Below are 13,732 nucleotides of genomic sequence, written 5' to 3' on the forward strand. Positions count from 1 at the left end.
AACACCAGCACTGGTGCTTTCAGGCTTATAAATTCTTTCCTTCTGCCTCACATTCTCAGTGTTGTGGTGCTTCTGGAAATGACGAGACCACCATGTGCTGGAGGCATACCTTGGTTTTTTTTTTTTTTTTTTTTCTTTTTTTCGGTGCCCCACCACCCGACCACCAACCCCACTTCCTGCCCCGTCATTTGATGACCAAAATAGAAGTGGCCGTGGTGACACTGACGACTCTGACGGGGCCTGTGGGTGCGGAGGCCACCCTGGGATAGAACTGCCAACAGACCACCCCGGTGGGACAACAGTTCCTGGTTGTCTTGGCCAATTTACGACGTACACAAGGGTCAAATGTATTTTGGCCGCTCTGAGAGGAGGTGGCAGTGTAATAATGACAACCTGTTCCCCCTGCCATCTGACAAATTATAAGGGATTAATTACATGACTTTTATTATTGCTATTATTATTATTGGTATATACCACTACTACTACTACTACTATTACTACTACTACAAGTGACAGATCTGGCAATTGGGCAAATGCCAGAAGGGCAATACCCGAATGGCCGGCCCGAATAGACAGGGCCGCAAAACATGTATTAACATAATAATTGGTTTTAGTGCTGATATGATGTCACCTTTAAAGCATTACCATAGCTGCAGTCAGTACACTCAATTGTATATATATCACCTAAGTCACATACAAATTACAATCATGGTTGGCAGTTAATTGACAACAATTTCAGTCACGCCTCAAATAAAACCATTACATTTGTTAAATCACTTTGAGATGTTGTGTTGCATGATTAGTTGTTTAATTCGCACGCTCACAGCTAACATTACAACATGCAGATGTACGAGTAAATCACCTCCAAATGTATGTCGGGTAATACACGCTTTCGACAGCCAAAACAATCTGTACGTCATCATCAACAGTTGTCAACAGTCTTGTCGACAGTTTCTGACTCTTCCCGTCACCTTCACGACTGCCAAGCCCTCGTTCTCCAAAGGCCAAACCACCGAATTAAAAACTATCTGAGGAGCACGACGGGAGAGGATGGGCATAGTGGATTGGACATGTTATCAACTGAAAATGACCGGGCGAGTTGGACATAGGGCGCATTGTCGATGACTTTGAGGAGCGTGAGGACTCGCCGAGTGCCCTTCAAATAGTGGCGAGGACTTGATGAACTGAATTGCCGCCGTGCCAATTTTTCCAAACATTCCTGCTACCTGCCCCTGATGCTCATTAGTCGAAGCGGGATCCAAAATGACATGATTGCTGTGACCGCAGCGATCGCTACCCGTCAGCGGTGCTGTGTGTGTGCACGATTTGTACTGTGCAGGAACTCACACGTTGCACTGTTTTTTTTGTTTTCCCTTGTTTGTTTTTACTAATAAAACAAATAGAGATAAATAGATAGAGAGAGTACGCCCCCCCTCAATATTTGACAATATTTGTGCATTTGTCCCCCCCCCCAATAAAAACATGAAAGAAGCTTTCCTTTGCATAAATAAAGACATTTACACCATAAATTGATGCAGAAAAGGCGCAAATTGGTGCATATAAATTTCGCCAGAATGCAGGAAAGGAAGTGTCTGACGCTCACAATTTCCTGGGAGGGGCCCGCCAGAACGACCGCTTACTGTGCCCCCCCAGAGGCAAAAGACTTATCCAACCATCTAGTAGCTGGTTCCCACGAAGTTTCCCCTCAGGATAGCTGGCGCCTGACACTCGCCGTTTTATGTGGTCACTTGCTAACTCAAGCTTTTTATGTTAACATTTGGGTGGGGCGGGTGTTGGTGTTGAAACTAGGGCCTCTCTGTTGCAAATACCAGGGCCTTTTTTTTAGTCCCGGTCCATCACTAACTACTACCACACCAATACTAATACTGGTAGAAATCGTAGAGCTTGCAGTGAGCAGCAGCAGCAGCAGCGGTAAGCAGAAGCAGTAGTTCTTGGTGCTGCTGTTATCATCGTATCATCAACTCCTGAAATTGATCAAATTGCGTTTGGCCTTCAAAGGTAGAGAGTAATCAGAATCACCCCGCTAGACTCACTCTATAAAAGTATTAAAATTAAGACCAGACCAGACCAGGGATGAGACATAATCTACAGCAGATTCTCCCTTCAGCTTGAATGAGGCTTTAGAGCACGGCTCAGCGACCCCCCACCCACCCCCGCCTCTCTTTCTCTCTCTCTCTCTCTCCCCCCCTCTCTCCGCTCGCTCTGGTAACAAGCCTTCTCTGTGACCATGGTAGAAAAATTCATAAGCAAAAAAGGGAAGGTTGGGGTAACCTCTTTCCCTCCCCCTTCCAATAGAGGCCTGCTGAGCTCCACTGGAAGGAGGGGGGGGGGGCGTTCAATGCACTCGGGAGCATTTGAACTCCTAACACCCCCACCCCGTCCTTCCACCCCACCCCACACCCCGTCCCCCAAACCCCGACCATCTTACCTTTTAACCAGGCTTTTACACAGCCCAGTGTGCACGCCAGGCAAGCCAAAATAGATATTGAGGAATGTCAGCCCATGGAAGAAGAGGAAAATCACCTCCACCGACGCTGGGGCTGTTCCGGAGCGGCGACTCGCATTCCACGGCGACGCCGAGTGATTTATGACCGCCGAAAAAGACGAGCTTTTCCCGAAAAGACATTTAGCCACACAGCTGGTTAACGCCAACTGGTTGTGACTGCCGATGAGTAACGACATCCCTTTGAATTAGTGTTTTTTGTTCCATCCGCATCGGAGATGATGGATCTCCCGGATTGCTGTTCAACATGTGCAGATAATCCATTATCGTAACAATTATTTTTCCTGACACCGAACTTACAAGGAGCGTCTTCTGCTCCCCTCCTCGGCTGGGCTTCTTTTTTTTTTCCTCTCTCCCTCTCTTCCTCTAGGTATTTCGCCGGGGAGAACCGGAGACCCGTAACAGCCCGTCCATATTTCACCGCGCTCATCAACAGCCGGTTCAGGGTCCATACAAACCCAATTAAGAATCAATTTGAGCCACTGTCAGACAGCCCGGCGCCTGGTGAGTGGTAAATGCTCTTGATATGAACATTTTATCGTTTCATCTCACGGCCTTATTGTCTTAATAGTCTAACATGTGTAAAGTATCTGTCGCGAAAAGCCCTCGGACGTCTGGATGGTACCTCGGGAAACAGGCACACATGGCGCGCATATGAAGGGGTAGACGGGAGAAGCAACGGGGGAGGAACTATCGATACGCTCGGCAATATTCACTTGAAAGGCCAAAATCACGGAAAAGTCGAGACGGACATGGAGCTGACGGCGGCTGTGATTGCCCGTATCTGTCCGAGCGCTTCCTGGACCGTTTTTTCAATCACGTCAAAACCTTTCGTCGCGTGTCGGATGTGGTTTTTCAGCGGAGCCCTTACCTTCCACCTACGGCTCAATACGTACTGTATTCTCCAGAAACAACTGGCATTTGGAATCACTTAGAAATCCGCCATAAATCTGCCGCACGCCCGAGTCTCATTGTTAAGTTTATGTATTTGTTCGTCAATTTGTTATTCCGGCTCTTAAGCTTGGTCTTTTGTCCTCCTGCATGTAAAACTAATTTAAAGGGGTAAAGGTTTACGAATCAGCTATAAGCCACCGCATATGGTTGTGTGTGTGTGTATGTGTGTGTGTGCGTGTGTGTGTGTGTGTGTGTGTGTGCGTGCGTGCGTGTGTGTTTCTCTTTTTACAAATAAATCACTAAGTGCCGGTGCTAGGGAAACTGGTTGTAAAGGTGCAATCAAATTAAAGTGAAAGCACATTTCCTCAGCTCGCAGCTTCGACCTGGGAGATGCGCCATTGATTTATGGCGTTTTAGATCGCACGAGCCGGCGCTCTCGAGCACATGACGGTCGCCGGGAAGAAAAGCCCCGTAACCCCGCTCTCAGTGCGGGCCCTTTCTCCTGGGTGACCCTCGAAAACGCCTTGATTACGCCTCTGAGGCGAAGCGAGGCTCGCGCTCTCAGCTGGGAAAAAGAGCCGCGGACTCGAGAGTGGTCCCGTTTACGAGGAGGCTTAAATGAAAGAAATGTAATTTTTCTCACTTTCAGACTCACCACGTGGCAACGATCATTTTCTACGTGACGTGGTTTCACACGATGACTTAAAATAGTTTAAAACGGCTTGATAGAACATCGTATGAATGTATTAATGCATGTACTTCATAATTTTGACGAACGGACTTTAAAGAGAAAAGCTGGTTCGGCCCGATTTTCCTTTTCTAGTGCATTTCGTTCAAATGACCAATGCACTGAATGGGAGTATAATTGAATAAGTAAAATTGGATGTCGTAATTGTGAATTTCTATTGAGATCACTCATGACCAGTTCATTACGTGTGAAAGGGTGACCCATTATACTCCTTTTCAACAGGTTAATATAGGTCTCTGAATTCCCCAAAACATGTCTTTGAAGGGTTTTTTTTGCTAAAAAACATGATGCATTGTAGCCTTTCTAACACGCCTCTATAACCATCCTGCTCTCCACGGGCTGCTTCGGCGTGTGCCGCGTTCAATGTAAATTAGCTGCTGAATCTTCACTCATATTAGATCTACAAGGCCTCGTTTGAAAAGTTAGTTCCGACTTTCGTAAAGGCAAGGGCACTGCGCACAGGGATTATTATTTTTTTATTGAATTCATTTAGGAAACGTCGGAAAAAAAATAGAAATACATCCACAATAGAGACGCACCGCTTTTTGGGGGTTTCGTTTGGAGAGATGCGCAGCCTACGGGAGGATAGCGTGAGAGAAGAGTAAAATACGGGAGAATCTCGGGAGAAACGGGAGGGTTGGCTGGTAAGCCCCAAAAACGCCAAACGAAACACACACAATTATCTTTCGCGGACGGTTAATTCCTCTTTCTTTGAGATTTGTGCTGGCCTGTGCGGCCAAGAAAACAGAGCACTTCCCATGCCCTAGGTGGTCCGGCGGCGCTTGGTAGCCGCGGGTGGAGTTACTCAGACGGGAGGGATGGTTGTAATTCAAATGAGTCTCCAAGTGACGCAGAAAGGGGAAGCAAATCTGAACGGCTCGCCGAATCACTTTTTCTGAAATAGGGACCCCACTAAAAAACTGACTGGGTTGTCTTACTTCACAGTTTGTGTGTTCGTGGGCCCTTTCAGAGACCCGAATGTGTGTGGGTTTTTTCATGATAGGTCGTCTTTAACAACACGAGAAAACGCTCAGACATTTACGAGAGGAAGAAAAAAAAAAAATCGGCTTTGGGAAAATATACAATTGCCTCGCTTTACAAATGTTTAATTGAGTCCAGAAAATACAATATACACATTCCACTTGATTAATCTATGGAAAGGCGCTCCAGCCCCCGCATATTTCATGCTGTCCAAAAAAAAAAAAGAAAAAGAAAAAAGAGTGAATGAAAAGTTGCTTCTGATTACGACTGACTGTGTTGGGAGTGTGCGTTCTGCCTTTTACGGGGGTTGCTTTGGATTTATTGTGTCTGTGTGTGTCAGCGTTAAACCGTGCGTCTAAGCACCAGGTGCCAAAAATAGAGGCCGGTTCCAAAACTCCTCCCGGAGTAACGGCGCTTTTGAAGGCATCAAAAAGAAGAAAAAGAAAAAAACGTTTCTCCCACGCTGAAAAAGAATATATAGGCACTTATTTCGACCGTTTTTGGAGAACCAACTCAGTTGTTCTCACATGAACGGTAAGACTTGGGATTTCCGTTTGCATGACAATTTTTATTTGTTTATATATATATATATATATATATATATATATATATAACGGGTTTGACGACAAAACTATAGATTTGAGACGTGCCCGCTACCTGAAATGTTGAATTCCAAGATAACTCCGTCGTTTTTAAGTCTTTTCGAAATAATTCCGGCAGTATCGCTGATTCGGCTTTACTTATACCGTGACGGCGCCGCTACGTTTCGGATCAGGGTTTGTCTCGTGTTCAAATGAACGCCATCAATTTTCATTTATTCAAATATCAGCCTACGTTGTTACCACTTTGCTTTGTGCTACTCGCGCGACGGCCACGCGTCAGGTCCGCTCAGGCTGGCGGACGCGGAGGAACAGCGAACACAAAGCGATCTCTATGGGGAAGTGGAAGTCGATCTTTGGGATCCTTTTTTTTTTTTTTTTTCCCCTCCTCCCTCCTCCATTCCTCCCATCCCCCCCCCCCCCCCCCCCCTCTCCAGAACGGGAACAATCGGCATCTGTTTCCATTTTGCAGCGCTGCAGCCAATCTGAAAACGAGAGCGAGGCGCGCCGCGCAACAACAGGATAACAATTGTCGCATAACCACAGTGAAAAATAAATATCCCCCAATGCAAGAACAGAATCAGGACAAACATTCCCATTGATTGCAAACCGCAGCTCCAAATAAGTTCAAAAGTAAAGAGAGAGAGAGAGAGAGAGAGAGGGTGCTTGTTTCTGATAAGCGTTTTGTTTTCCATACACACACACACACACGCGCACACACACACACACAATCTTTTGGACGGATCTCATATTGGGAGAACAAAGAGTTTGTATTCTAAATTCATTTGTACGGGTGTGAGAGCATTTGAATGGCAAAAGAGAAACAAACACAAACCAGGCGTTCCGCGAGCCAACGAGATCCGAAGAGGATACGAGTCCGGATCCATGTTGCCTGTCAGATGGTATCTGGTGTGCAGGGTTGGGTCCATTATCTAGGCTTTATCTGACTTCAGTCAACTCAGGCTGCAGTTGACGGAGGTCCCACGGGGGCGGGGGGGGCGGGGGGTGGGGTGAAGATGGAGGACGGTGCGGTTACCAGAAGGATGCTGAAGCAACGGAACAAGAACAATAACAAGCTACCTCGCTTTTAAGGCCCCCGGTCCGGATCTGAGGTGAAGGAGCCTGTTAACCTGAGCTTACAGGACACTCACACACACACACACACACACACACACACACACACACACACACACACACACACACACGCACACATGCGTGCACACACATGCACGCGCCCCGCAGACACACATACACACACACACACAGGCACGCACGCGTGCACACACACACTCACACACACTCGCATACACATACACACACACACGCATGCACGCACACACACGCACGCACACACACACACACACACACACACAACACACACAACACACACACACACACACACACACAGAGGCAGTCTGTGTAAGTGTGTGTCCTCCTTGTTCCATATATACTGGTAAATGTGTGCTGTGGAATGAGCTTCATCTCAATACAGACAGGAAATGTTTTTTTTTTTCTTTGGTTGTTTTTTTTTTGTCTGCGTGGACCAAGCCCATTCATCAAGTCCCACAGAAAATCCCTCAAAACTCAATTTGGGCTCTTTGATTTTTTTTTTTTTTTTTTCCTCCCTTTTTCTTTTTCCTTCACTGAATGTGTGTGTTTTTTTCCCTTCAGTGTGAGATTGCCTTTGAATTCGCAGCTTTTGATCAGAAGGAGCAAAACCACCTAATAATGACTCGCAGCAACGTCCACCGGCCTCTTATTTACAAAACAGCCGCCGTCCCCGCGTGAGGTTTTGCCCGCGATGTGACCGGCGCTTGGAGGGCCTGACGCACATGGAGGAGAAAAGTAAATGAAAGAGGCGACACAGGGATAGGACTCAGAGACGTCTGGACTCGCTGGGGGGTTCGATGGCACCAGAAAAAGCCACAAAAATCCTTGCTTTTCACAAATCCAATTATCGCTCTTACTTTTGGTCACTTGGTAATAAAAGGGAATTAAGCGGAATGGCTATTTGTTTACGCGTTTCCTGGAGGCGCTCTGTTGTGGCCCCGCACAGACACGGACGTTATCTGTCAAAGGGTTTTTTTGGCAGATGACCTCATACGGCACCGCGAAAAACAGACTGTTTTACAAAAATCATTTTTAATGATAATAATTTATTATTATTAAAATAATAATAATACTACTACTACTAATAATAATGATAATACATATACATATACATATACATATACATATACATATACATATATATAGATATATTTTATAATTACAAACAGCAACAATGTAATCACGGCATGAAAATTGTCAGTTCGGGATGCTGCGATATGATCGATACAAATTATGAACTCCTGGCCGGACACGGGCGTGTAAAGTGTTTATTTACCTGAAAGCTGTGGCTTAATTTTCTTCATTGGCAGAAGTCCGTATAACAACATAAACATGAGTTTATATTGACACACGGTACGTACACTTTTAAAGTCATACGTAATGCAGTTACTGGGGTTACATGGGATATTCCGTGATTGGGGTGTCGCGCTGATATTACATTTACAAATATAGATCTTCACACGTACGTAAAGCCTCCTATGCAACAACCTACACGCAGGTTTGAGATAAACTGCTTATAAGGTGAATAAAAACGATCTACACTCTGAAAAACAGCATTTCCGCCCGTCCCAACCCACTCTCACAGAACTTGACCTTGAATTACAATGATCCAAACCCTTCTGAAATGGTGGGGTTTTTTTGCATTACTGTGTGAATCCGTTCCATATCTCATGCTCGAAAACATCTCCTCTCGTGAGTAATTCATCACGGATCGTGAAACGTTTACATTTTAGTCGTGTCCCATGAATCAGCACACTCGCTATGAAATATTTGGGATATTCCACAACAGCACGTTGCATCATCTTCATTCCCTGAAGAAGTAAAGTAAGTTCTCTCCTTTTTTTCCTGCATTTTCCCTGATGTTGTGAAATTGACCCTGTGACCAAAATCACAGCTTGAAAATAACACATTTATTTGGTTAAAATACGCTTTAGGTAAATCACCAGACCGTCCTTAATTGTCCTGTCCTTAAATGCACGTTTTTCTTGGTTTCAATGTTGAAAAAAATGATTAAAAGTCAAGTTTAACTGTGGAATGACCTGCATTTACTGTAAGTAGTGGAAATTCACAATTATATTTCACTTATATTTCCCTTCAGCCGTTATTACTAACTACACATCTCTAAAAGGAAGAGACTTCCATTTGCATGACATTGATTTGTCACAGCTAGTGAGTGCAGCAATAATTTGTGGCTTTGATGGCTTTGCGATGAATAGAGAAGGCAATTGTACATGTGGCTAATCACGCTAATACTCGATATTCACAATTAAACGCGGGAATAAACAAACAAACAAACAAACAAACAAGTGCAGAAGGAGGTAAAACCCAACGGTTTTTCCCCCGGTTTCCGTGTTCCACAGCGAAACGGCTTGGGCGGACGGGGATCCACACCGCACTGAACACAATGAATTAATCATAAATAACGTAGGCCCTGCTGGGTCACGTTCAAATAAAACACAGTGTTTATGTATTCCATTGTCCTCCATACATAAACATTTCTCCCGCCCGCCCGCTAAATAAGTGTATGCGCCACTTGATCAGCATCATTACATCTGGTTTTTCTTAACCTTCTCGGCAATTTCTTTATTATGTAAAATTATGCCTCGGAAAACATGCTGGCTCTGCACTAATCCTCTCACTTTCCACCTGGTGAATTTGACCCAAATTCGCGTTTCCCTTGTGTGGCCGGGCGGGGCGGGGCGTAAGGGGGGGCAGACGACGGCGGTGTGTGTTTTTTTTTATTTTTTATTGAAGCCACGTGTAACAGAGACCACTGACCCAGCAATGTACTTAAGAGACGGAGAGAATACCTCTCGGGGACATTAATAGTCCCGAGCTCGCCGATCGAGTTTGGCTTCTTGTTCGAAAATCCTTTTCTCTTGCGAATATCTCCGTCCCCCTCCCAGAGCATCTCTTTTATAACGCCTCCTTTAACAGATTTCGGGTGGCGACGACGGAGTGAAAACTCCAGCCGTATCCGTATAACTGACCGGTGTCGCCTGGGATGTTTCGGAGCCGACGTTGGACAACGTTATGATAAACACACTGGTTGGTTTCCAAGGTCTGGATTATCATTCCTCCACCCCCCCGTCTCGTGTGTCAATTGTGGGGAAGTTGCCAAAATGACAATTCTTTTTTTCCATATTTTTAAACCACATAGCTTGTAAACAAACCAAAGAAAAGGCTTTTTTGGGTTGTTTTTTTTTGCAGGGGCACGTGGCTCCGAATAGGAACACAGCTGGCAGCACGGAGCATGTAGAATATGTATCTCCCACCTCATGAAACATTAGTATGCCGAGCGGCTCCCGTTCATCTTGTGTGTGACGCTTTCAAAGGTTAACCTGAGCGCCGGCGCTGAATAAAATCGGAGATTTTGGGGGAGCGCTTTTATTTTCCTCATTTCCCCAAAGAGAAGGAGTAGAATTTCAAACGGCCCGTTCCCCTTGTTTCCCTAATGCAGGACTTTGCGAGGCAGACGGTGACACGGCCGGCAGCTTGTCGAGTCGAGCCACTCGACAAATCACGACTACGCCGGTGGAGACGTCTCCCTGCCACAGGCGGGACGTTTCTGTTTTTTTAATGAAGTCAAGTTGGACTTCATTAATACTCCAACGTGCATCATATTTAATTAGAACACGAGAATATACACACACCAAGGAAGCATCGGTAAATGCTTATCCTACTTTTCTACAGCTCATACTACATGACATTGCATTTCTATCTATCTATCTATCTATCTATCTATCTATCTATCTATCTATCTATCTATCTATCTATCTATCTATCTATCTATCTATCTATCTGTCTATCTATCTATCTATCTATCTATCTATCTATCTATCTATCTATCTATCTATCTATATGCATGGGTGTCGTCTGTTGTTGTCAAATGGATTAGTAGTTTGTTGGTTAGTAAGTATTAAACATGCATAAACATATGTTAAAAACACAATATAATGTTATAAACATAATATTATATATTTCTATCAATATACTGTATATATATATATATACATATATATACACACACATATATATATACTGTATATATGTGTCTGTATATACATATATACACACACACACACACACACACACACATTTATATATATATATATATATATATATATATATATATATATATATATATATATAGAGAGAGAGAGAGAGAGTGAGTAATTGCTTGTTTAGGTGATGAAATGTAACATCTGTGTGTGTGTGTGTGTGTGTGTGTGTGTGTGTGTGTGTGTGTGTGTGTGTGTGTGTGTGTGTGTGTACCGATACCGACCTGAAAACCTGAACAGACGGATCTCACACACACACACACACACACACACACACACACACACACACACACACACACGCACCTTGATTCTCTTAAACAAGCCTTTACGTTCACCGTGACAAATCCAGCCGCGACGCTTCCCTAAAACACCCGTCACCATGTGAGCGGGTAGGACCGGTCCGGTCCGGTCCTCCCTGGCGATCCGCTCCGGGTCTTTGGCTCCTCCCACCACAGCCAGCTGCTGCAGCAGGCAGCCGGTGCGCCGTCTCTTCTCTCCCCGTCTTGTTCGCCTCAAGTCCGGCTCCACAGCGCTGTCTGCCGCGGCGTGCGGATGAAGAGGGGAGGAGGGTGAACACCCGCCTCGCCGCGACCGAAACCCAGACTTGAACTAATCACTTTTTTCTCGAGCCGTTTTTGGAGTGCTTTCTCGCGAAAGTTGGGGGAGAAAGACTTTGCGGGGGCGGGGGGGAGCGTCCGGGAGTATTATTTTGGGGTGCATCTCGTGTCCTTTACCGTAGCGCCGCGCCGCGCCGATCCAGTGGGGTTCCTCGCCGGAGGAGGCGGAATGGATGCTCGCCTGGGCTAGAGGGGGGGGGAAACTAATGTCCACTAGTTTCCAGCAGCCTCCCTCTCGGCCATGGAAGGAACCCTTTACCCCCCAGGAGCGGACAGGACTTGAGGAGCCTCGGGGTGTCCTCGCCGTCTCTGGGTTTTAAAGAGAGCGGGGCATGCGTCGGGACCGGAGCCGTCTTTGTGAGTCACATTCCGGGGGCCTCCTCTGAGCAGGGTGCCCGGGCCCGGAGGTGCAGCCTGCACGACTCGAAACCTGCCCCTCAACCCCCCCGAGCGATGTAAGTAGAGCACGGCCGTGTGATAAAAACACGCTTGTTTGATCGGGATGGAGGACCAGCGGCGTTTTTTCCAACTCCATGGGTACCAACGGCAGAAAACGGGCCTGCGGGCTGATCAATTAATTCTTATAGTTTTGGTGGAAATAAGCAACCTTGACGGCGTTGAATTTGACAAGTTGAAGGTTGGCAATATGATCCAGTTGTCTATGAGTTCAATATATATTTTGTTTTTAAATTTTGATGTTTATGAAAATAAGAATAAATGATTCCTCTACAAACTATCTAATTGGATAAAAAAAACAAACCAAACCACTTTAAATTCTCCTCGAGTTTTTCCACCATGTTACATTTAACACCATACAATACTTAAATACAATACAATTTCAAAATGCATAGACATTCGGGGTGGGGAGGGGGGGGTGGGCTTTTGGCGTGGGTTGAATTTATATTTCATAATATTTGGGCTGTGGCGGTTGTTATTCTGTAACAAACAAGGAAAGCAAATCCAGAGAAACCTTGAGCTAAGTACTTGAATGTCAGCCGCTGTCTCCATGCACTTCCCCATTCTGCAGCTATAAAATAAGATCATGTCACCGAACATGTATAATTCACAGTTTAGAAGCAGCCATGTGTGATGATGGGACCTCTCTCGCTCTCTCTCCCGCGCACACACACACACACACACACACACACACACACACACACACACACACACACACACACACACACACACACACACACACACACACACACACACACAGACAGAGAAGACACAAGCGCTCTCTTGCACACATACACACACACACCCTTTATCTTAACACACACACACACACACACACACACATACACAGATAGTAATTGGCCCGGGCACTGTAAATCATTCCTCCATGCTTCCTACAGCGATAGATCTGTTTATATAGAAATTGTTTGATCAAAAATTGTATTTTTCTCACATTCTTTAAATTCGAGGTTAGCTGCAACTAGGCCTGCTTTCCCAGTCGTGAAGATCCAAAGATCTAGAAAGTGGTGCAGCATTATATAAGCTTGGGACGAGCTGCTCAGACGTTGCAAAATTTCTGGCTGTGGCACTTCATTGTGCGTCCCTGCTATCAGCTATTTTGGTGGCTTTACCAAACATCACTTGACTCTTGTTCGGCTCCAAAAAAATGGCGCTGTCTGCCTGGCTGAAGAGTAAAAGTGGCAGTGTAATGTTGACCTTTACCAGCCGCCGTGGTATGCAGAGAAACATGTTTTTTTTGGCCTCCCTGGAAAATAGGCTATCAGAGAGAGCAATAATAAGTCACGATTGGAACGCTGGTCGATGATTCTTTTGAAATGCTGCATTTTATAAGGCACTTCACCAGTCCAGTCCATTGGAACGGACACAAGCTTATGGAATTGGGAATGCCAAAAACTGCAATAATAATAATATTAAAATGATTATAATATAAACGATTATTAAGAGATTTTGCGTCTCATTGCATACCAGGACTGGGGTTTGTTAATGGAATTCGAGAAGACAAATGTTCTGCTGCAACCACCCCCCACCCCAACCCACACCCTCAAACGCCAGCCACACACACACACACACACACACACACACACACACACACACACACACACACACACACACACACACACACACACACACACACACACACGCACGCACACACACACAACTACCAAACCACCCCCCACCCCACCTCGGCTCCTTTCTCACCCGCCCCAGACGTGCTGGGATGG

General features: G+C 45.4%; 1 protein-coding gene across 3 annotated transcripts in view; it reads left to right on the forward strand.

The window, feature by feature from the left end:
- The first annotated feature begins 11,817 nt into the window (after positions 1–11,817).
- Positions 11,818–13,732, forward strand: part of adgrl2b.1 (adhesion G protein-coupled receptor L2b, tandem duplicate 1) — a 69,242-nt gene continuing 67,327 nt past the window's right edge. For all 3 annotated transcript variants that reach the window (XM_080011505.1, XM_080011503.1, XM_080011504.1), the window contains exon 1: positions 11,818–11,989. The gene's annotated coding sequence lies outside the window, so the exon portion shown is untranslated. The remainder of the gene's footprint in view (positions 11,990–13,732) is intronic.

This window comes from Zeus faber (genome assembly GCF_960531495.2).
Source record: "Zeus faber genome assembly, chromosome: 12".
NCBI lineage: Eukaryota > Metazoa > Chordata > Actinopteri > Zeiformes > Zeidae > Zeus > Zeus faber.